This window comes from Bombina bombina, chromosome 10 (genome assembly GCF_027579735.1).
Source record: "Bombina bombina isolate aBomBom1 chromosome 10, aBomBom1.pri, whole genome shotgun sequence".
NCBI lineage: Eukaryota > Metazoa > Chordata > Amphibia > Anura > Bombinatoridae > Bombina > Bombina bombina.
Genome location: NC_069508.1, coordinates 16846580 through 16872144, shown reverse-complemented (window position 1 = coordinate 16872144; position 25565 = coordinate 16846580). Strand labels below are relative to the sequence as shown.

The following is a 25565-nucleotide window of genomic DNA, read 5'->3' as shown; positions in this document are numbered from 1 at the left end:
ATGCCCCTCATTGTACGGCGGAGACCACATGAAGAGGAAGCTCAGCGCTGGATGTCTTGAAGGATGGACCCGCTCTGCGCCTCCGGGATGAAGATAGAAGATGCTGCCTGGATGAATGAAGACCTTGCCGCAGCCTAGATGTCTGGACTTTAAAAACTGTAAGTGGATTGTCTGGGGTTAGTGTTAGTTTTTTGTTTTTTTAACTCTTTTTGGGTGGGGCCTGGGCTTTCTTAAGAGCTAAATGCCCTTTTCAGGGCAATGCAAAAGAGCTAAATGCCCTTTTAAGGGCAATGTCCATACAAATGTCTTTTCAGCGTAATGGGTATCTTAGGTATTTGTTAGAGTTAGGATTTTTATTTTGGTGCGTTGGTTGGGTGGTGGGTTTTACTGTTGGGGAGTCTTTGTATTTTTTTTACATGGAAAAGAGCTGATTTCTTTAGGGCAATGCCCTACAAAAGGCCTTTTAAGGGCTATTGGTAGTTCATTGTAGGCTAGGGTTTTTTTATTTGGGGGGGGGCTTTTTATAGGGCTATTAGATTAGGTGTAATTGTTTCTATTTTGGATAATTTTTAAAGTGTAATTTAGTTTATTTAATTGATAGTTATTTTAATTTTAGTATAATAGTTGTTAGGTTAATTGTTAGTTTAAACTTAGGTTTTTTTAAATTTCACAGGTAAATTTTTATTTATTTTAAGATAGGGATATTGTAATTTTAATTTAAAGTTAGGGGGTTGTTAAGTTTAGGGGTTAATAGTTTAATTTAGGGGGGCTGGCGGTTTAGAGGTTAATCGGTTTATTTAGTGGCAGCGATGTTGGGGAGCAGGGGAATAGGGGTTAATAACGATTATAGTGGCGGCAATATCAGGAGTGGCAGATTAGGGGTTAATAAATTTATTTCGGTGTCAGCGATGTTGGGGGCCGCAGATTAGGGGTGTTTAGACTTGGGGTTATGTCAGGGTGTTAGGTTTAACCCCTTAATGACCACAGCACTTTTCCATTTTCTGTCCGTTTGGGACCAAGGCTATTTTTACATTTTTGTGGTGTTTGTGTTTAGCTGTAATTTTCCTCTTACTCATTTACTGTACCCACACATATTATATACCGTTTTTCTTGCCATTAAATGGACTTTCAAAATATACCATTATTTTCATCATATCTTATAATTTACTATAAAAAATATTATAAAATATGAGGAAAAAATGGAAAAAAACACACTTTTTCTAACTTTGACCCCCAAAATCTGTTACACATCTACAACCACCAAAAAACACCCATGCTAAATAGTTTCTAAATTTTGTCCTGAGTTTAGAAATACCCAATGTTTACATGTTCTTTACTTTTTTTGCAAGTTATAGGGCTATAAGTACAAGTAGCACTTTGCCATTTCCAAACCACTTTTTTTCAAAATTAGCGCTAGTTACATTGGGACACTAATATCTTTCAGGAATCTCTGAATATCCATTGACATGTATATATTTTTTTTTAGAAGACATCCCAAAGTATTGATCTAGGCCCATTTTGGTATATTTCATGGCACCATTTCACCGCCGAATGCGATCAAATAAAAAAATTATTTTACTTTTTCACAAATTTTTTCACAAACTTTAGGTTTCTCACTGAAATTATTTACAAACAACTCATGAAATTATGGAATAAATGGTTGTAAATGCTTCTCTGGGATCCCCTTTGTTCATAAATAGCAGACATATATGGCTTTGGCTTTGCTTTTTGGTAATTAGAAGGCTGCTAAATGCCACTGCGCACCAACCGTGTATTATGCCCAGCAGTGAATGGGTTAATTAGGGAGCATGTAGGGAGCTTCTAGGGTTAATTTTAGCTCTAGTGTAGTGTAGTAGACAACCCCAAGTATTGATCTAGGCCCATTTTGGTATATTTCATGCCACCATTTCACCGCCAAAAGCAATCAAATAAAAAAAAATTGTTCACTTTTTCAAACTTTAGGTTTTTCACTAAAATTATTTACAAACAGCTTGTGCAATTATGGCACAAATGGTTTTAAATGCTTCTCTGGGATCCCCTTTGTTCATAAATAGCAGACATATATGGCTTTGGCGTTGCTTTTTGGTAATTATAAGGCCGCTAAATGCTGCTGCGCATCACATGTGTATTATGGCCAGCAGTGAAGGGGTTAATTAGGTAGTTTGTAGGGAGCTTGCAGGGTTAATTTTAGCTTTAGTGTAGAGATCAGACTCCCACCTGACACATCCCACCCCCTGATCCCTCCCAAACAGCACTCTTCCCTCCCCCACCCCACAATTGTCCCCGCCATCTTAAGTACTGGCAGAAAGTCTGCCAGTACTAAAATAAAAGGTATAAAAAAAAAAAAAAAAATTTTTTTTTAAGCATATTTACATATGCTGCTATGTAGGGTCCCCCCTTAGCCCCCAACCTCCCTGATCCCCCCAAAATAGCTCCCTAACCCTCCCCCTCTGCCTTATTGGGGCCATCTTGGGTACTGGCAGCTGTCTGCCAGTACCCAGTTTGCAAATAAAAATGTTTTATTTTTTATGTTTTACTTTTTGTTTCTGTAGTGTAGCTTCCCCCCCACAGTCCAATACCCCACCAGCCAAACCGATCACCAAAAAAACCATATTAACCCCTTTGATCCCCACTTCTAACATAAACATTTTCTGTAGGTAGTGGTTCCCACCCGCTCCCTCCCCGTGCACGCGCGCGCGTCCGTGCGCGTCCCCCCGGTCGTCCCCGCCCCCGATCCCGCCCCCCTCCGCATCACAAAGGCCATCGATGGCCGCCACCCACCTCCCATACCGGCTCCCACCCACCAACGAACGTAGCCGTTAATGTCCGGTGCAGAGAGGGCCACAGAGTGGCTCTCTCTGCACCGGATGGCTACAAATGGTTATTGCAGGATGCCTCGATATCGAGGCATCACTGCAATAACCGGAAAGCAGCTGGAAGCGAGCAGGATCGCTTCCAGCTGCTTTCCAAACCGAGGACGTGCAGGGTACGTCCTCAGGCGTTAACTGCCTTTTTTTTGAGGACGTACCCTGCACGTCCTCGGTCATTAAGGGGTTAAACGTAACTTTTTTTTCCCCATAGACATCAATGGGGTTGCGTTACGGCGATCGCCATTCTGCGCTTCAGGTGTTATTTTTTCTGTCTTTTTAAAAACGAGTTAATCTAAATGGGGTTATTTTTAACATTGGTTTCATCATATATTTATGTTATTTATGGTAATATGTGCAGAATTATTATTACAAAACACCAGTGAGATTAGAAAATATTGTACACTGAGAAAAAAAAAAAAAGACACCAAACAGATTATTTAAATGTTATTTTATGGACAAATATGAATTATAAAGTGCAATTTATATTTACAAACACTTCATAAAAATAAAATAAGTAAAAATAAAGAAGTTCTTGCACTGTGAAATCACAGCGAGAATAAGGTTGGGTCATGTTTGGTCAGGCTGGAGAACATACAACTTTTTTTCTAGTCCACTTCCCTTCCACAAGGGTATTCTGTTAAATGTATTGCTAGTTCCTCAAAAAAATAAAATTAATATTGGTTTCAACATTTATTTACGATAACATATGCCAGATGATTATTACAAAACACAGGGGAGATTACCAAATATTGCAACGAACATACATACACTAGTGATGCACCGAAATAGAAATTCTGGACCGAAACCAAATCCGAAAATCTAGGAGGCACTGGCACGTCTTTTTTCCCAAAATTTTAAAATATTTTTTTTTATTTTTGCATAATTAGACTATTTTATGAATGAATCAGAATTGAAAACCTGCAAGCCAATAAAATAACCACACTTTTTTTGAAAGTAACACACTAAAATTAGACAAAAATATCTTAAAACAATAATATGCTACACAATAATTTTACCAAGAAAACAAAACAGGCAAAAAACGATAATGACATTTTCAGCCAAAATGTTTCTGCGACCAAATTTCGGTGCATCCCTACCTAAAATATTAGGTATCAATATACTGTATTATTCTGTATTTAGTTCTGTGTAACAGAATCAGATTTAACAGTATTTATTTTTATCAATTATCCAAATAAAGTATAATCCTAGAAAACTATTATTATATGAGAAACAGTAAGTCAAGAAATGAACTCAAACAGCAGCTCTAGGGTAGCATCAAATTTGAAATATGCTACACAATAATTTTACCGAAAAACAGAATTTATGTTTACCTGATAAATTGCTTTCTCCAACGGTGTGTCCGGTCCACGGCGTCATCCTTACTTGTGGGATATTCTCTTCCCCAACAGGAAATGGCAAAGAGCCCAGCAAAGCTGGTCACATGATCCCTCCTAGGCTCCGCCCACCCCAGTCATTCGACCGACGTTAAGGAGGAATATTTGCATAGGAGAAACCATATGTTACCGTGGTGACTGTAGTTAAAGAAAATAAATTATCAGACCTGATTAAAAAAACCAGGGCGGGCCGTGGACCGGACACACCGTTGGAGAAAGCAATTTATCAGGTAAACATAAATTCTGTTTTCTCCAACATAGGTGTGTCCGGTCCACGGCGTCATCCTTACTTGTGGGAACCAATACCAAAGCTTTAGGACACGGATGAAGGGAGGGAGCAAATCAGGTCACCTAAATGGAAGGCACCACGGCTTGCAAAACCTTTCTCCCAAAAATAGCCTCAGAAGAAGCAAAAGTATCAAATTTGTAAAATTTAGAAAAAGTGTGCAGTGAAGACCAAGTCGCTGCCTTACATATCTGATCAACAGAAGCCTCGTTCTTGAAGGCCCATGTGGAAGCCACAGCCCTAGTGGAGTGAGCTGTGATTCTTTCAGGCGGCTGCCGTCCGGCAGTCTCATAAGCCAATCGGATAATGCTTTTAATCCAGAAGGAGAGAGAGGTAGAAGTTGCTTTTTGACCTCTCCGTTTACCAGAATAAACAACAAACAAAGACAAAGTTTGTCTGAAATCCTTAGAAGCTGCTAAGTAAAATTTGAGAGCACGAACTACATCCAAGTTGTGCAACAAACGTTCCTTCTTTGAAACTGGATTAGGACACAAAGAAGGCACAACTATCTCCTGGTTAATGTTTTTGTTAGAAACAACTTTTGGAAGAAAACCAGGTTTAGTACGCAAAACCACCTTATCTGCATGGAACTCCAGATAAGGAGAAGAACACTGCAGAGCAGATAATTCTGAAACTCTTCTAGCAGAAGAAATTGCAACCAAAAACAAAACTTTCCAAGATAATAACTTAATATCAACGGAATGTAAGGGTTCAAACGGAACCCCCTGAAGAACTGAAAGAACTAGGTTGAGACTCCGAGGAGGAGTCAAAATTTTGTAAACAGGCTTGATTCTAACCAGAGCCTGAACAAAGGCTAGAACATCTGGCACAGCTGCCAGCTTTTTGTGAAGTAACACAGACAAGGCAGAAATCTGTCCCATCAAGGAACTTGCAGATAATCCTTTTTCCAATCCTTCTCGAAGGAAGGATAGACTCTTAGGAATCTTAACCTTGTCCCAAGGGAATCCTGCAGATTTACACCAACAGATATACCAAATTATGTGGTAATTTTTCTGGTTACAGGCTTTCAGGCCTGAACAAGAGTATTAATAACAGAATCTGAGAACCCTCGCTTTGATAAGATCAAGCGTTCAATCTCCAAGCAGTCAGCTGGAGTGGGTCGAACGGACCTAGAACAAGAAGGTCTCGTCTCAAAGGTAGCTTCCATGGTGGAGCCGATGACATATTCACCAGATCTGCATACCAAGTCCTGCGTGGCCACGCAGGAGCTATCAAAATCACCGACGCCCTCTCCTGATTGATCCTGGCTACCAGCCTGGGGATGAGAGGAAACGGCGGGAACACATAAGCTAGTTTGAAGGTCCAAGGTGCTACTAGTGCATCCACTAGAGCCGCCTTGGGATCCCTGGATCTGTACCCGTAGTAAGGAACTCTGAAGTTCTGACGAGAGGCCATCAGATCCATGTCTGGAATGCCCCACGGTTGAGTGACTTGGGCAAAGATTTCCGGATGGAGTTCCCACTCCCCCGGATGCAATGTCTGACGACTCAGAAAATCCGCTTCCCAATTTTCCACTCCTGGGATGTGGATAGCAGACAGGTGGCAGGAGTGAGACTCCGCCCATAGAATGATTTTGGTCACTTCTTCCATCGCTAGGGAACTCCTTGTTCCCCCCTGATGGTTGATGTATGAACTTGGCCCTCGCTAGCTGAGGCCAAGCTTTGAGAGCATTGAATATCGCTCTCAGTTCCAGAATATTTATCGGTAGAAGAGATTCTACCCGAGACCAAAGACCCTGAGCTTTCAGGGATCCCCAGACCGCGCCCCAGCCCATCAGACTGGCGTCGGTCGGGACAATGACCCACTCTGGTCTGCGGAAGGTCATCCCTTGTGACAGGTTGTCCAGGGACAGCCACCAACGGAATGAGTCTCTGGTCCTCTGATTTACTTGTATCTTCGGAGACAAGTCTGAATAGTCCCCATTCCACTGACTGAGCATGAACAGTTGTAATGGTCTTAGATGAATGCGCACAAAAGGAACTATGTCCATTGCCGCTACCATCAAACCTATCACTTCCATGCACTGCGCTATGGAAGGAAGAGGAACGGAATGAAGTATCCGACAAGAGTCTAGAAGTTTTGTTTTTCTGGCTTCTGTCAGAAAAATCCTCATTTCTAAGGAGTCTATTATAGTTCCCAAGAAGGGAACCCTCGTTGACGGAGATAGAGAACTCTTTTCCACGTTCACTTTCCATCCGTGAGATCTGAGAAAAGCCAGGACAATGTCCGTGTGAGCCTTTACTTGAGGAAGGGACGACGCTCGAATCAGAATGTCGTCCAAGTAAGGTACTACAGCAATGCCCCTTGGTCTTAGCACCGCCAGAAGGGACCCTAGTACCTATGAGAAAATCCTAGGAGCAGTGGCTAATCCGAAAGAAAACGCCACAAACTGGAAATGCTTGTCCAGGAATGCAAACCTTAGGAACCGATGATGTTCCTTGTGGATAGGAATATGTAGATACGCATCCTTGAAATCCACCTTGGTCATGAATTGACCTTCCTGGATGGAAGGAAGAAGTGTTCGAATGGTTTCCATCTTGAACGATGGAACCTTGAGAAACTTGTTCAAGATCTTGAGATCTAAGATTGGTCTGAACGTTCCCTCTTTTTTGGGAACTATGAACAGATTGGAGTAGAACCCCATCCCTTGTTCTCCTAATGGAACAGGATGAATCACTCCCATTTTTAGCAGGTCTTCTACCCAATGTAAGAATGCCTGTCTTCTTATGTGGTCTGAAGACAACTGAGACCTGTGGAACCTCCCCCTTGGAGGAAGCCCCTTGAACTCCAGAGAATAACCTTGGGAGACTATTTCTAGCGCCCAAGGATCCAGAACATCTCTTGCCCCAGCCTGAGCGAAGAGAGAGAGTCTGCCCCCCACCAGATCCGGTCCCGGATCGGGGGCCCGCATTTCATGCTGTCTTGGTAGCAGTGGCAGGTTTCCTGGCCTGCTTTCCTTTGTTCCAGCCTTGCATAGGTCTCCAGGCTGGATTGGCTTGAGAAGTATTACCTTCCTGCTTAGAGGACGTAGCCCTTGGGGCTGATCCGTTTCTGCGAAAGGGACGAAACTTAGGTTTATTTTTGGTCTTGAAAAGACCTATCCTGAGGAAGGGCGTGGCCCTTGCCCCCAGTGATATCAGAGATAATCTCTTTCAAGTCAGGGCCAAAGAGTGTTTTCCCCTTGAAAGGAATGTCAAGCAATTTGTTCTTGGAAGACGCATCCGCTGCCCAAGATTTTAACCAAAGCGCTCTGCGCCACAATAGCAAACCCAGAATTTTTTCGCCGCTAACCTAGCCAATTGCAAGGTGGCGTCTAGGGTGAAAGAATTAGCCAATTTAAGAGCACGAATTCTGTCCATAATCTCCTCATAAGAAGAAGAATTACTAATAATCGCCTTTCCTAGCTCATCAAACTAGAAACACGCGGCTGCAGTGACAGGGACAATGCATGCAATTGGTTGTAGAAGGGAACCTTGCTGAACAAACATCTTTAGCAGACCTTCTAATTTTTTATCCATAGGATCTTGGAAAGCACAACTATCTTCTATGGGTATAGTGGCGCGCTTGTGTAGAGTAGAAACCGCCCCCTCGACCTTGGGGACTGTCTGCCATCAGTCCTTTCTGGGGTCGACTATAGGAAAACAATTTTATAAATATGGGGGGAGGTACTAAAGGTATACCGGGCCTGTCCCATTCTTTACTAACAATGTACGCCACCCGCTTGGATATAGGAAAAGCTTCGGGGGGCCCCGGGGCCTCTAAGAACTTTTCCATTTTACATAGTGGTTCTGGAATGACCAGATAATCACAATCATCCAAATTGGATAACACCTCCTTAAGCAGAGCGCGGAGATGTTCCAACTTAAATTTAAAATTAATCACATCAGGTTCAGCTTGTTGAGAAATGTTTCCTGAATCTGAAATTTCTCCCTCAGACAAAACCTCCCTGGCCCCCTCAGACTGGTGTAGGGGCCCTTCAGAAACCATATCATCAGCGTTCTCATGCTCTACAGAATTTTCTAAAACAGAGCAGTCGCGCTTTCGCTGATAAGTGGGCATATTGGCTAAAATGTTTTTGATAGAATTATCCATTACAGCCGTTAAATGTTGCATAGTAAGGAGTATTGGCGCACTAGATGTACTAGGGGCCTCCTGTATGGGCAAGACTGGTGTAGACGAAGTAGGGGATGATGCAGTACCATGCTTACTCCCCTCACTTGAGGAATCATCTTGGGCATCATTTTTACTAAATTTTTTTTTTTTTTTTTTTTTATGACATAAAATACATATAGTTAAATGAGAAGGAACCTTGGTTTCCCCACAGTCAGAACACAATCTATCTGGTAGTTCAGACATGTTAAACAGGCATAAACTTGATAACAAAGCACAAAAAACGTTTTAAAATAAAACCGTTACTGTCACTTTAAATTTTAAACTAAACACACTTTATTACTGCAATTGCGAAAAAGTATGAAGGAATTGTTCAAAATTCACCAAAATTTCACCACAGTGTCTTAAAGCCTTAAAAGTATTGCACACCAAATTTGGAAGCTTTAACCCTTAAAATAACGGAACCGGAGCCGTTTTTATATTTAACCCCTTTACAGTCCCTGGAATCTGCTTTGCTGAGACCCAACCAAGCCCAAAGGGGAATACGATACCAAATGATGCCTTCAGAAAGACTTTTCTATGTATCAGAGCTCCACACACATGCAGCTGCATGCCATGCTGTCCTCAAAAACAAGTGCGCCATACCGGCGCGAAAATGAGGCTCTGACTATGATTAGGGAAAGCCCCTAAAGAATAAGGTGTCAAAAACAGTGCCTGCCGATATAATCATATCAAAATACCCAGAATAAATGATTCCTCAAGGCTAAATATGTGTTAATAATGAATCGATTTAGCCCAGAAAAAGTCTACAGTCTTAATAAGCCCTTGTGAAGCCCTTATTTACTATCTTAATAAAAATGGCTTACCGGATCCCATAGGGAAAATGACAGCTTCCAGCATTACATCGTCTTGTTAGAATGTGTCATACCTCAAGCAGTAAGAGACTGCACACTGTTCCCCCAACTGAAGTTAATTGCTCTCAACAGTCCTGTGTGGAACAGCCATGGATTTTAGTTACGGTGCTAAAATCATTTTCCTCATACAAACAGAAATCTTCATCTCTTTTCTGTTTCTGAGTAAATAGTACATACCAGCACTATTTTAAAATAACAAACTCTTGATTGAATAATAAAAACTACAGTTAAACACTAAAAAACTCTAAGCCATCTCCGTGGAGATGTTGCCTGTACAACGGCAAAGAGAATGACTGGGGTGGGCGGAGCCTAGGAGGGATCATGTGACCAGCTTTGCTGGGCTCTTTGCCATTTCCTGTTGGGGAAGAGAATATCCCACAAGTAAGGATGACGCCGTGGACCGGACACACCTATGTTGGAGAAATAACAGGCAAAAAAAACGAAAACCGAAATAGCCAAAAATGCCATTTTCGGCTGAAACGTTTCTGCGTGCGAAATTTTGGTGCATCCCACATATATATATATATATATATATATATATACATATATATATATATATATATATATATATATATATATATATATATATATATATATATATATATATATATATATATAAATATTTCAGCGCTAGGTGGGTATGGAGGATCTATTGGTCTTCTTTCATATATGTATATTCCTATCCATTAACCAGAATATGTTTGTAAGACCAAAACTAGTTAAGTATAAAATAGTCCCATACAGTTTTAAATGTGATAGTTTATGGAGCTATAATAGTTCATATAGTCCGTAGTACTAGTTCCTGTGTGCCACAAACTCTGGCAGCCGTCTGGTGCAGAGCGATCCCCCGTAGACAGAGGTCCCTCCTGAGTGTCTGAAAAGGTAGAGAGATAGACAGGCGCACAGAGGCACACCTAGTGTAATACGTTCTATATATATATACACACACACACAAGAAAAGATGAAATGTCCGCACTCACTTGGTTTAACCTCATGATATGAGGTATTAATATCACACTTGTGTTAGTAAACTTCATTCCTTGCTGCTGCCACAGTCCCGGGCCAATGTCCTCCCACGCTTCCTTAGATGACCTGGTGTCCTATTTAGGATCCTGGTAGATATGGGTCCCTTACAGGGTTGGAACTTGTCCCAGTGGTTAAAGGGAGTGTCTAATACTGATTCAACCTTATAAAGTGGAGGAATCTATATTTGTGTGTATATATATGTACTAACACAGTTGTTAAAAAAACAAGTATTTAATGTTACATAAAACATACAGTACAACCCACTCTAGGGTCAAATCAGATATAATGAATACAATTTAACAAAACAACAAATGTAGTAAAAAGAGCCGTAGTCAGTACTTGATTCAGGATCGCAATTGTTAGGAACCTGATGCTTGCTGGCTAATTTGCTTTTCGATATTCAGTAAAAGTACTTCTGAAGCCACCAAGGATATTCTCTAATCTGCTGCACTGTTAGTAAGTGTGTAGCAGCCGAGTCCTTATTCAGCTCCGTGTAGACGCGCTGTGTGTGATGACGGGGGGCGGAGCCTAACGCGTTTCGTAACCAATGGGTTACTTCATCAGAGGTAAGGGCCGCCCCCCAGCCTGGATGATTTTATACGTCAGAGTCTGGGCAATTAGTCTGTTGTAAGCCCCTCGGTCGCCATCTTTATTGTGGGCAACATGATAATAAAACGTTAAAAACTTTACTACTACAGTGAGTAATACAATAAATTTAAAACAATAGTAACAGTATATATTTGGTTGTATATATTTGACACTACAGCTAGTGCTTGATAGTATGAGAACTATTTGTTCACCTCAACCCCCTTTTATTCCTGTATCAGTATTGCAGCTGCAAACAGAAGGGATCACATTCGTTTCTATGTGAACTAGCTTTATATATTTTTATCTCATACCTGGAGAGCCTTTATCATAAAATAGATTATTATAATCATATTTTTAACTGAATAAAATACATAAATAATTAGTGATTAATCAATAAGTATACACAATGATACTAAAATTCATAGGTTCCTTAAATATATATAAAAAGATTTCATAAAACAGTTATAAAATTATAAAATCATATAGTTATATAAATTTATATATATATAAAAACCATCCTGCATAGTGTGTGGTGAACGAGTCATATATAGAGTTAGAGGAAGGCAGCTAGGTCAATATCTTTATTTAACCCCTTAGGTTCCAGAGTTTCCATCTTGTGTATCCAGAATCTTTCCCTTTTGCGTAATTCCAGAAGTCTGCTACCTCCTCTATTACCTCTATGCACCTGTTCTATAGCTTTAATAAAAATGTCATTCTTATTTTTACCATGTATTTGGGAGAAGTAATTAATCAGTGGGTTCTTAAGGGTGCCAGCCTCAATATGTTTCATATGCTCTAAGCAGCATATGTTTAAACCACGTTTGGTGCGCCCTATGTATCTCATTGGAGTACTGCAAGTGCACTCCAACATATAAACCACATAATCTGATTTGCAGTTAAGCATACTCTTAATTGGAAATTTTTCTCCATTGATACCACTATCTATAAATTTGTTAAAATTTTTATTTTTATGAATATGTGCACAGCAGACGCAGTTTTTTGTGAGCACTTATAAAAACCTTTCAAATCAGTCATCTTTCCAGTATTTTTCTGTTTCTTACTGGTTTGTATTTCACTTGGTGCTAAAAAAATTAGATTTTTATTTTTCCTATAGGTGATACTTGGTTTGTTACCTAAAGTGTCTTTGAGTATTGGATCATTTTTTAATATTGACCAGTTTTTTGTAGTATATTTTTGATTTTTCCAGTGTCCTTCGTTAAAGGTAGTCACAAAATTAACTAGTATCTCTTTTTTCCACCTTTTTTGGTTGTGATATACTGTTTACATATGCACTTTCATTAATATTTGATTCATCTGTAGATGCTTTTTTCCCCGTGTACCAATTTATACCTATTTAGTTTATTGGCTTTATTGTACGCAATACACAAACACCGGTAAACCCCAGAGAACTGTTTAAACAGGTGGAAAAATTGAGTAAGATCCAGATAAAGAACTGGTGTGACATAATAGGATTAGAGACCTATTTAAAAGCTGGCGTATTACCAAAGGGTTTAATGATAACTAAAACATCTATATTTAACAGTACAGACATAGAACTCATTACTGAATGGGAATCAGTCTTAGAAGAGAGCTCCACTAAACTTATGAGAATCATAATTCAGTTTAGAGAGGCAAACCTAGAAAAAGTAACTGTAGAACTCAAAAAGTTAAAGACCCTACTTTTACCATTTAAAGGCGATGCCTATTACAATAAACTTGATAATGACATAAGAGAAAGAATGAATAAACTAAAGAGGGACTTAAAGTTAAAGAAAAAGAAAAAGTTGGAACGAGATCTTCAAAATAAAAATAGTGAACAAGCAGGAAACATTGAAATAGAAACAGATGTACCTTTCACACCAATCACACCGGGTGGTAATGATTCACCCCTTACATCAAACACTATTAACCAAGGGGCAATACACAAACATTTCTTGAAAGATATATGGTATAAACAGAAATAAGCCTTCTAAAGAAAATAAAAAGACCAGCGAACTCCTAAAACACCTAATATTAGATTTGAGTTCCCAGACCCTAGGTATAATAGATACGAAATTCCAAATGAGGGAAAATCAACGTCAATATAGAGGATATAGAAATGACCCATACAATAGAGGATATAGAAATGACCCATACAATAGAGGATATAGAAATGACCCATACAAGGTAAATGGACAAAATAGAGATGTATACCCTAATAATTTTAGAGGAAATCACCACCACAGGAGAGGTAGGAGTGAATACTACCATAACCAAGGTAGGGGTCAATATAATTCAAATACAGACAGGAACTATAGTTACAAGGAATTTAATGATTCACGTGAAAAGAATAACTATACTTGGGAACAACAGACTAATGGTAATTTTAAAAGTAGAAATAATTATCATGAGAAGAATTTTCAGGACAGACATTTAACAGACAAACCAAGAGTTCCAGAGACACTAGGAGAAAGATTAACTATACCACACACAACGCTAGAGTGGAGACAACCACACATACCGAAGGGAGAAGGGGAAAAAGACATGGAAGAAGAAGAGGATGTAGAGCTGGAAGAAAATCTCAGCTTAAAAAGACGCAGGGAAATGAGACAATAAATAGAGACACTATAAAGATCTTCAATCTATCCACACATATGCTCAGTCTAGAGGAAACCAATCTATTAAAAAGAGGGTTATCCTTTGCACCTACGCAAAAACCCAATCCATTCGGACTTATTGATATTAATGAATTCATCCGCAAGTTAACTCTAGTAAGACATTTTGAGAAAGAAAAAAAGAATCATGTTACAGATACTCTTACACAAACAGACATGGAAACATTGGAAGCTCTAAGGGATCTAGATGTAGAGAGTGGAAATAATTACCTCTCTCAGTCAGATTTTTCCATCTTTAACGAGCGGGAAATGGATCAGAGAAATGAAACATTAGAGGAGTTAGGTATAACTAACAGTGGTTTGAGGCCAAAATCAATATTTTTTCCAGTGCAATCCCAAGGAAAACATATTACTTTATTTAAAGAAAAAGTTATTCAAGAGTGTATGAATTTATGTCAGGATTATAAGATCAGTAATCACAATCTGAGTATCAAAGAAAAGAAAGTTTTGAAAACATTAACAGATAATGAACAAGTCGTAATCAGGGAGGCCGACAAGGGAGGAGGAATAGTGATTTTAGACAAAAAGGATTACATAGAAGAAGCAATACGTCAATTATCAGATAACAATACATATGTTGTCCTAAGAGGTGACCCTACTACTTTACTCTTACGATCTTATATGGAACACATAAATAATGGCTACCAAAATAAGGTTTTAACTGACCGAGCTAATGACGAGCCAAAGATGGCAATATTCTATTATTTGCCTAAAATCCATAAAAGCTTAGATAAACATCCTGGGAGACCAATTATCTCGGGAATAGACTCCCTTACTTCAAGACTCTGAGTATGTAGATCTATTCCTCAGACCCATGGTCAGACCCATGGTAATGAACTTGCGGTCATACTTGAGGGGCACTCCCCACCTATTACAAATTATAGAGGGATTAGAGTGGAAACCTACATATAAATGGGCTACGTTAGACGTAACTGCACTATATACACATCAATCCCACATGAATGTGGTATTAGTGCTATTAAAAAAGCATTAAAGAGCGCTAACCACCTACCGGAAATACAAAGAAGTTTTATATTAGAGTCCATGAGGTTTATTTTACAAAATAATTATTTTAAGTTTGAGGGAAAACACTACTTACAGAGTACAGGGACAGCCATGGGCACAAAATTTGCGCCCAACTTCGCAAACCTCTACATGGGAGCGTTTGAGGAGGATATGATCTATAATGGCTCTACTTTTAAGCATAAAAATGTTATTTTCTGGCATCGTTTCATAGATGATGTTCTAATCTTTTGGGATGGTGAAGTTGAGTCCTGGAACAATTTTGTACAGGAGCTGAACAACAACTGTATGAACCTCACCTTCACCCAAAGATTGGAACAATCATCTATTGACTTTCTTGATGTTACCTTATATATCTCAAATGAGGGTATACAGAGTAAGCTTTATAGAGAAACCACTGACACAAATGGTTACTTAGACGCTAGAAGCAGCCATCATCCGAAATGGATAGAAAATATCCCTTTCGGACAATTTCAGAGGCTGAGGCGAAATTGTACTGAAGCCAGTTACTTTGAGACAGAGGCAAAGTGTCTGAAAGATAAATTTGAAGAAAAACATTACCCAGAGAAAATAGTACAAGAGGCGTACAATAAAGCCAATAAACTAAATAGGTATAAATTGGTACACGGGAAAAAAACATCTACAGATGAATCAAATATTAATGAAAGTGCATATGTAAACAGTATATCACAACCAAAAAAGGTGGAAAAAAGAGATACTAGAGTTAATTTTGTGACTACCTTTAACGAAGGACACTGGAAAATCAAAAATATACTACAAAAAAACTGGTCAATATTAAAAAATGATCCAATACTCAGACACTTTAGGTAACAAACCAAGTATCACCTAAAGGAAAAATAAAATCTAAACATTTTTTTAGCACCAAGTGAAATACAAACCAGTAAGAAACATAAAAATACTGGAAAGATGACTGATTTAAAAGGTTTTTATAAGTGCTCACGAAAAAACTGCATCTGCTGTGCACATATTCATAAACATTTTAACAAATTTATAGATAGTGGTATCAATGGAGAAAAATTTCAAATTAAGAGTATGCTTAACTGCAAATCAGATTATGTGGTTTATATGTTGGAGTGCACTTGCAGTACTCCAATGAGATACATAGGGCGCACCAAACGTGGTTTAAAAATACGCTGCTTAGAGCATATGAAAAATATTGAGGCTGGCACCCTTAAGAACCCACTGATTAATCACTTCTCCCAAATACATGGTAAAAATAAGAATGATTTTTTATTAAAGCTATAGAACAGGTGCATAGAGGTAATAGAGGAGGTAGCAGACTTCTGGTATTACGCAAAAGGGAAAGATTCTGGATACACAAGATGGAAACTCTGGAACCTAAGGGGTTAAATAAAGATATTGACCTAGCTGCCTTCCTCTTACTCTATATATGACCCATTCACCATACACTATGCAGGATGGTTTTTATATATATAAATTTATATAACTATATAAATATATGATTTTATAACTTTTATGAAATCTTTTTATATATATTTAAGGAACCTATGAATTTTAGTATCATTGTGTATATTTATTGATTAATCACTAATTATTTATGTATTTTATTCAGTTAAAAATATGATTATAATAATCTATTTTATGATAAAGACATATAGAAATATAAAGGCTCTCCAGGCATGAGATAAAAATATATAAAGCTAGTTCACATAGAAACGAATGTGATCCCTTCTGTTTGCAGCTGCAATACTGATACAGGAATAAAAGGGGGTTGAGGTGAACAAATAGTTCTCATACTATCAAGCACTAGCTGTAGTGTCAAATATATACAACCAAATATATACTGTTACTATTGTTTTAAATGTATTGTATTACTCACTGTAGTAGTAAAGTTTTTAACGTTTTATTATCATGTTGCCCACAATAAAGATGGCGACCGAGGGGCTTACAACAGGCTAATTGCCCAGACTCTGACGTATAAAATCATCCAGGCTGGGGGGCGGCCCTTAACTCTGATGAAGTAACCCATTTGTTACAAAACGCGTTAGGCTCCGCCCCCCGTCATCACACACAGCGCGTCTACACGGAGCTGAATAAGGACTCGGCTGCTACACACTTACTAACAGTGCAGCAGTTTAGAGAATATCCTTGGTGGCTTCATAAGTACTTTTACTGAATATCGAAGAGCAAATTAGCCAGCAAGTATCAGGTTCCTAACAATTGCGATACTGAATCAAGTACTGACTACGGCTCTTTTTACTACATTTGTTGTTTGTTAAATTGTATTCATTATATCTGTTTTGACCCTAGAGTGGGTTGTACTGTATGTTTTATGTAACATTAAATACTTGTTTGTTTTTAACAACTGTGTTAGTACATTTATATACACAAATATAGATTCCTCCACTTTATAAGGTTGAATCAGTATTAGACACTCCCTTTAACCACTGGGACAAGTTCCAACCCTGTAAGGGACCCATATATACCAGGATCCTAAATAGGACACACCAGGTCATCTAAGGAAGCGTGGGAGGACATTGGCCCGGGACACTGGACTGTGGCAGCAGCAAGGAATGACGTTTACTAACACAAGTGTGATATTAATACCTCATATCATGAGGTTAAACCAAGTGAGTGCGGACATTTCATCTTTTCTTGTGTGTATATATATATATAGAACGTATTACACTAGGTGTGCCTCTGTGCGCCTGTCTATCTCTATACATATACACACACACACACATATATATATATATACACACACACACACACATATATATATATATACACACACACACATATATATATATATACACACACATATATATATATATATATATATATATATATATATATATATATGTCCCAGTGTCCCACCCAATTGTTCATTTTGTCCCAGTTTGCCAGGTGTCCGGTATTACTTGACCTTTTATGTCGTCAAGCTCCGGCCCCTTAAACCCCACGAAACACCCCCATACCATCCTTCCAACAACCACCCTCATAAATAACAGACAACAGACTTAGCTTTGGTACAAATTGGCCGCAGCCCTTTATTCAATAAAACTTTGTAAAAACTTCAATAACTCGATAAATAAAAGTGCAAATAACTGTAAACATTTTACACATCAACCAACAGCGGTGCTAGTCCTTCTTGATTTCCATATCTTTTAACTATGGCCGTAATTCCTTTTACTGGACCCAACCGTGCAAGTGGTTGGGCCCGTCAGCGATCATCCATATAAGTTTCTAAGGAACCCCGTGCCCTTAGAAACCCCCATCTTGAATTCCCCCATGGGAATGCAAAATACCACCACACTTAACCATTGGCCATAATTGTTCTGTAATTTAAGGGCTAGCACCCCCGCCTTCCAACTGCGACAAAAACCTAAAATGACAAATATAAAACACGCCTCTCACACAAATATCAGGGACGGGTGGGAGGGAGATGTTTTCTCAACTCCTACAAATATCAATCTGCTGGTTTTCCCGCTCAGCCCACATCTTTAGCACTTTGCCTACAGCTCCTCCTATAGCACCTCCTACCCCATACAGGGCCTCTTCCTCCCCAGGTCAAAGCTCCCTCTATCTATGCTTCGCCCCGCCTCCAGGAGCCACTTGACCTTTTATGTCGTCAAGCTCCGGCCCCTTAAACCCCACGAAACACCCCCATACCATCCTTCCAACAACCACCCTCATAAATAACAGACAACAGACTTAGCTTTGGTACAAATTGGCCGCAGCCCTTTATTCAATAAAACTTTGTAAAAACTTCAATAACTCGATAAATAAAAGTGCAAATAACTGTAAACATTTTACACATCAACCAACAGCGGTGCTAGTCCTTCTTGATTTCCATATCTTTTAACTATGGCCGTAATTCCTTTTACTGGACCCAACCGTGCAAGTGGTTGGGCCCGTCAGCGATCATCCATATAAGTTTCTAAGGAACCCCGTGCCCTTAGAAACCCCCATCTTGAATTCCCCCATGGGAATGCAAAATACCACCACACTTAACCATTGGCCATAATTGTTCTGTAATTTAAGGGCTAGCACCCCCGCCACCGACTGGCCTGACGCCTCAGCCCAGTCCCGCCAACCCTCCAACCGCACACAGTGCCTCCTTAAAATTAAAGATAAACAGCTGCAGACCACCGTCATTCAAATGCACCCCATCGGGCAGATAGAACTCACCCAATCCAACCTCAGCTAAGTCTGAGTAGTCCACCACCACACCAAGTCTCTGCACAAATGCCCCCATGATCCTATTTACTAGACCCCATGAGCCGTCGATTAACATCCCCTTGACAAATTTTTAAGCATTCAACACTTAAAGAATACACAGACACCTTATGTTTGAAAAAAAATACTGGCCACAGCCCGTTTAGTAAATAACAAGTTTAAAAGACACCAAATACATAACTCCTTAACCATGTAAACTCAGCCAACTATGAAGATGCTAGCTCCCAAACTTAATTCACTAACCTCCATTTACTTGTTGACCGGGCCGTATATAAATTCACCTGGACTTAAATAAGCCCGTTATTTCTTTACAAACCCCAAGCTCCAAGGAACCCCGTGTCCAAGAAGCTACTTAACCTGCTCGCCCACCCCATGGGGAGGCTAACCCACCACACATTGCACTCCACGCATAAGGCTGCAACCAGCTTGTTCAGCTCCTGCCTCCTGGTAAGGCCATAATGGAGCCATTCCATCCCCCAACCAATCTCGTAACCATGGTAGACCATACAACGGTTAAAACCCTGGAAAAGCTCCCAAAAAACTTCCCCACACCACCTTAATCTTACTCACCAGGCTTCCCCGAGTCAACCAAAATCATTACCCTGGCCTGGACCACTAGTACCCCCCTATACTGGAACAATTCAGCGTAAACCACCACCGGCGGCAACATGCAAGCCAATATGGGGGCCCCGTACTCCAAACCCTCCAATAGTATTGCTGCTTATCAAAAACCCAGGCTGGAGGCCCTCCTTCTCAACCAGAGCCACACACCAGGGACAAATAATAATAAATCGGCCCACTACCCACATGTTTACCAGAACTACGACAATCTGAACGGAACAACCATAAACAAATGAAACACCCAAAATACTAGACACCCTCCAACAAAAGAGCCTAGAATAACCTCCACTTACCCACACCTTTTGCCACCAAACTCCCTACAGCAGCTTCAGTGGCTGCCCAAATTCTCAAGGAAAATGAACACTTTGAAACCGTGGTAGCCACGTGCCACATAACCCAGCCATATATCCCAGGTGACAAATCAGCAGGAGTCCCATCCTCCACAACCCTTGTAGCAAAAAACCCCAACACCTGAATTGACACCATCTCCAATGCCCCTAACTTAAATCAATCCATTCCATTCCGCTCAAAATTTTATCATAGGTGAACCCCGTTTTCGTGCTACTGAAGCCACACCGGGAATACTCTCCCTACTCCGTTCGCCCATGGCGAGAACTCCAAGGAGCGATGCCACCAGAAATTCGAAAATGCAATGGCCAGTGAGTTATAAAACCAGGGATGTGCATCGCTCCCATCAACCCATGGAAACACAGCCATAGCAATCCAACTGCCCTCAACAATTCAATGACCGTGTGATTAGGGGTGGGGGGGGAGCAGATACTATGTCCCTGCTGACACCACCCCCCAGCCACAATCTTCAGCCATTCTATAACATCATCCCTGATGCATGACAGGCAAGGGTATTGGCAGGCCAGGCAAATAGAAACCCATACAGGATAACAAGTATCACCTTTGCTCCTTTATGGCTCATTCACGTACATGAACCAGCTGATTCCATGTATTAAAGTGGACATATACCGGTGTCTTTATCTTATCTGCAGGTATAATCAGATCTCATTACTGTATCACATTGTGTACATATACATGTGTCTGTATCTTATATCTGTAGGTATAATCAGACCTCATTACGTTATCACACTGTGTACATATACATGTGTCTTTTTCTTATATCTGTAGGTATAATCAGATCTCATTACTGTATCACATAGTGTGCATATACATGTGGCTTTATATGAGATCTGTAGGTATAATCAGATCTCATTACTGTATCACATTGTGTACATATACATGTGTCTTTATGGTATATCTGTAGGTATAATCAGATCTCATTACTGTATCACATTGTGTACATATACATGTGTCTTTATCTTATATCTGTAGGTATAATCAGATCTCATTACTGTATCACATTGTGTACATATACATGTGTCTGTATCTTATATCTGTAGGTATAATCCGATCTCCTTACTGTATCACATTGTGTACCTAGTGGCCACAAACTGATCCCAATACTTGTATAGAACAATGTGAAATTAACACTTTATTACCCCATCTCCTCCTTACCCCACTGGGAGTGCAATGTCCACCACAAGCTATGTCAACACAGTTTGGCCTTAAAGCCAAATCTAAGGATGGTTGGGTATACTATAGTGGAATAACCCTTTTACATCAACCTATATAAGGGTAATTGAAATACTTGTGACAATTCAATACATCCCACCAGGCAGAGTGGACCCCTGGGAAAACCACAGGTGGAAAACACCCTGAGTAAAAATGTCCCTTCAAGATAAAAGTATGTTAAATACTACCAATAGGACCCGACGCCGACACGGAAATCCCCTCACCAGAGGAAATACCACAATCATATTAGTGATCTCAAAACAGTAAATTCATAGTTGCAATGCAAGATCCGAGTATCCTCCGAAAGAGGGCGATATCCAATCGCCATACACATATATATATCATAGTATCCACATCATCAGGCATATGCAAAGCACCAACAGAGCTTGCAATGCTATAAAGTTAGTCTGAACCCAAGGTAATTTTTTAGAGATCAAAACTTTTAGAGGGTCTGCACAAAGTTTTACCGCTGCAGTCTACCCTTAGGAAGATGATGTACAACCCTCTTGGCTTATGCTAAAACTGTACCCTATTAGTGTCACATTATACTACCTAACATAAGTAATGGTGCCACCGACAGTGCTGTGACCCCTTTTGTAATGAAAGAGATTGTAACATATGAACTCCCGTACAATGAAAGAATACCCACCATATCATGACACACATCCTTCAGAGGAATAAATTGGAAAAAACCCTAGAGAATAATTCTCAAATGATAAATGATTGCATGGACCATTTGTCTAATGTATATATTAAATCCTATAAATTATAGAAATACATTTATATGACAACACATACACATGATTATATCCACCAAAGGAAAGAAAACATAAAATTATTTTAAAGGCACAGACTACATCATAATTTCCATTTTTTTTAAAACAAACTAGATAATCCCTTACTTGTTCCCAAGTTTTGCAAAATGCCAACTGGAATAAAATGTGTTACCTTTGTGATTATCTTATATCTAAACCTCTGCAGGCAGCTCCCTTATCTCAGTGCTTTGCCAGACATGCAGGTTGGCCACTCATTGCCAACTCCTAAATACCTCCACGGGAGTAAGCGCAATGTTATCTAAATGAAACCCAGTATGTAGGTCTGTCTAACTGTGTCAAACTTTCAAATTGCTCTGAGCCAAGAGGTGGTTCCAATAGTTTATAAAATTAGTTTGAGCCTACTTAGGTTTAGCTTTTCAACATTACCAACAAGGGAAAAAGGCAAATCCAATGATAAACTTCCACTAGAAAGTTGTTTAGAATTTCAAGCCACATCCAAATCAAGAAAATGCAATTATTTTGGCAAAACTGACCCTTAATGAGATTATAAGCAACATACAGTTAACCACCACTAGATGGCAGACAAACAAATGAAATCTTAGAAAATAAGCAAAACTGTTCCAAGCCCTGAATGCAGAGCAGAGAGTGAAACCAGCACACCATGACAACAAGTAATAAAGTTATACTGACATTGTATATAATATGTATATCCCCTTATTGGCCCAAACCAACATGGAGATAAAACAACAAAACGAAAAACTTCCCATCTGAAAGAGAAAACCTCCTGGTAGCATAGGGTAGCATATCCCATAAGGAATATCATCCACCTCCCCTTAATCAGCCACTGTTTTTATTTTACTAACTAAATGCAACAATATATACCCCCCACTGATCCAGCACAGAGCGATATCGCGCCAAAAAGGACCAGCGGCGGGAAGGTTAACCCCCGCCCCTGGATCTCACATAGCAAGTGCTCCCCATACAGTCAAGCACAATAAACCTGAAATATGTCCCATAACATTTAAGACAGCATGCAGCACCATGCCCAATGTAAAGAAAATCCCCTACGACACGCACCCACATGCACAAGTATAGCAGCCAAACTAATAAAAGCACTGCAATGGCAGCAAGTGTTTTTTATGTCACCCTGAGAATAAAAGGGGGGCATGTATCCCACGTGTCAGTAACCAAACTGTAAGCTAGTGAGTACCAGGCAATCTAAGGGAAAAGAGGGGAGTTCAAGCATACTCCAACTGTAACAACAAGCAGAGCTGCATGAAATCAATTAGGAGCCGTTGCAGTCACTGGCCCCTCAGTTAAACAGCGCTGTATCTCCATAAAGGCATATGGTCTGTGCAGCCCTAATGCCCCCAGAGTCACTACTGCAAATACCGGTGTACCTCTATCACATATTCAAACACCCAAAAAATCCTCAGACTGCAAATACCGGTGTACCTCTATCACATATTCAAACACCCAAAAAAATCCTCAGACTGCAAATACCGGTGTACCTCTATCACATATTCAAACACCCAAAAAATCCTCAGACTGCAAATACCGGTGTACCTCTATCACATATTCAAACACCCAAAAAATCCTCAGACTGCAAATACTGGTGTACCTCTATCACATATTCAAACACCCAAAAAATCCTCAGACTGCAAATACTGGTGTACCTCTATCACATATTCAAACACCCAAAAAAATCCTCAGACTGCAAATACCGGTGTTCTATGTCCCAGCACTAACAACCCCATGCACGCCACTAACATTCTCTTACCGCTCTCAGTCTGCTGCTCCAAACTAATCCTGTGAGACACAAGACAGACTCTCTAGTGCTGCAAAGGCTGACACTGCAGATTGCCAGATTCAAGCACGGACCCAGTGCAGGGAAAACCCCCTCCTCATTAGAGACAATAAATACCTCGCATACCAACTCAGCAGTTGAATGGAAGCAAACTGTCAAATGTCCCCTTATCAGTCAGGCAATAAAGGCAGAAAATACATTACTGCCGTGCCTGTGAGGGGAATAAAAGCCAGTCACACTAATCTAAACTCTTCCAAATCAGATACTGTCCCCGAGCTCAAGGAGTGGGATTAACCCCTAATGTGCTTAAACCCTCTACCCATGAAGGATAAGCAATTACCTTAAGGGCTCCAGCTGCAGGGGCAGGACAGACAAGACAAAGCTTCTTGCTGTCATGAAGAAGATGTTTTCTCAACTCCTACAAATATCAATCTGCTGGTTTTCCCGCTCAGCCCACATCTTTAGCACTTTGCCTACAGCTCCTCCTATAGCACCTCCTACCCCATACAGGGCCTCTTCCTCCCCAGGTCAAAGCTCCCTCTATCTATGCTTCGCCCCGCCTCCAGGAGCCACTATTTGCTGTCCGGTAAAATACTTTTTTTTTTTTTTAAAAAACCTGTCAGTTTTGGGTCCATTCTGTCCATGTGCCTTACTGACTGCCTGACAAACTTTGTTTACAGTCAGTGGCACTGTGAACCTTAGTAGCGCAACGCTGAATAGCGCAGATGTTAGTGACGTCAGGGCGGCAAGTTTGAGGGTTGGCAGCACTATGGGACATGCTGTTGCCATGGTAGCAAGACGCTAACAGTCCGCCCCGGGTGACACATTAACCCCAGCAGTTCCAGTGACTAGGGTATTTTCCTGCCACAGATGACTTTGTGGTCACATAATGAGCATCAGGCTGCAAGCCAAGGGCTAATGCTGGTCACTGAGCAAGCATTGCTATAGCAGCAGCTACATCCGCTCAGTAGCAGACACTGTGTAAGTAGCTATATATGTAACGTTAATAATCCTGTGTGTACAGTGCATGGGTGTGTTATGTTTACAATGAAGCTATGTGAACATTAGAAAACATTTCCACTGTATGCTTAGTTGTTTCCATAGCAACAGAGCACTGCCATCGTTTTATATGACCTTTGCCTTAGCAGATCGCTTCTGGGTTAAGTGTTCACACGTGTGCAGAATCTGTGTACTAGGCAGGTGCCTGTTGTAAGTTACGCATTATAGTGTATTGATATCTCCAGCGCCAAAAATGCTACCACACAAGCTCCTCCCAAATGCAAGATCTCTCAACCAGATCTCAGAAAACAAAATGAGAAATAAATATAGCAATAGAGACGCGCTACAATATCCCTAAACGGGAGTAGTGGCTGAAGGTGGGATCTATAGGTGTCGCATATATAGAGAAGATAAAGGATATAAAGGTAAAATGATTTAATTACACATATAAAAGAACAATTTGACGTTAAAACTGACCAGTGTTCAAAATTGCATTGCATACAAAGTTAAAACAATATTTCTACAGGTTATGACCTAAATCACCTCTGATATAAGGCAATAACTAAACTTAGGATAACCTTAAGGGTCTCAGTGAGTACCTATACAGTTGGTAGCCTAATAAGTGTTTTTCACAGCCAAGTAAAAAACGAAGATTATCACAATTCTACATATAG

At 40.0% G+C, this 25565-nt stretch overlaps 1 protein-coding gene across 1 annotated transcript in view; it reads right to left on the bottom strand.

Moving 5' to 3' along the window:
• Nucleotides 1-24405, bottom strand: part of LOC128641242 (coagulation factor XIII B chain) — a 72570-nt gene extending 48165 nt beyond the window's left edge. The window contains exon 1 of the mRNA XM_053693828.1: nucleotides 24233-24405. The gene's annotated coding sequence lies outside the window, so the exon portion shown is untranslated. The remainder of the gene's footprint in view (nucleotides 1-24232) is intronic.
• Nucleotides 24406-25565: the final 1160 nt, after the last annotated feature.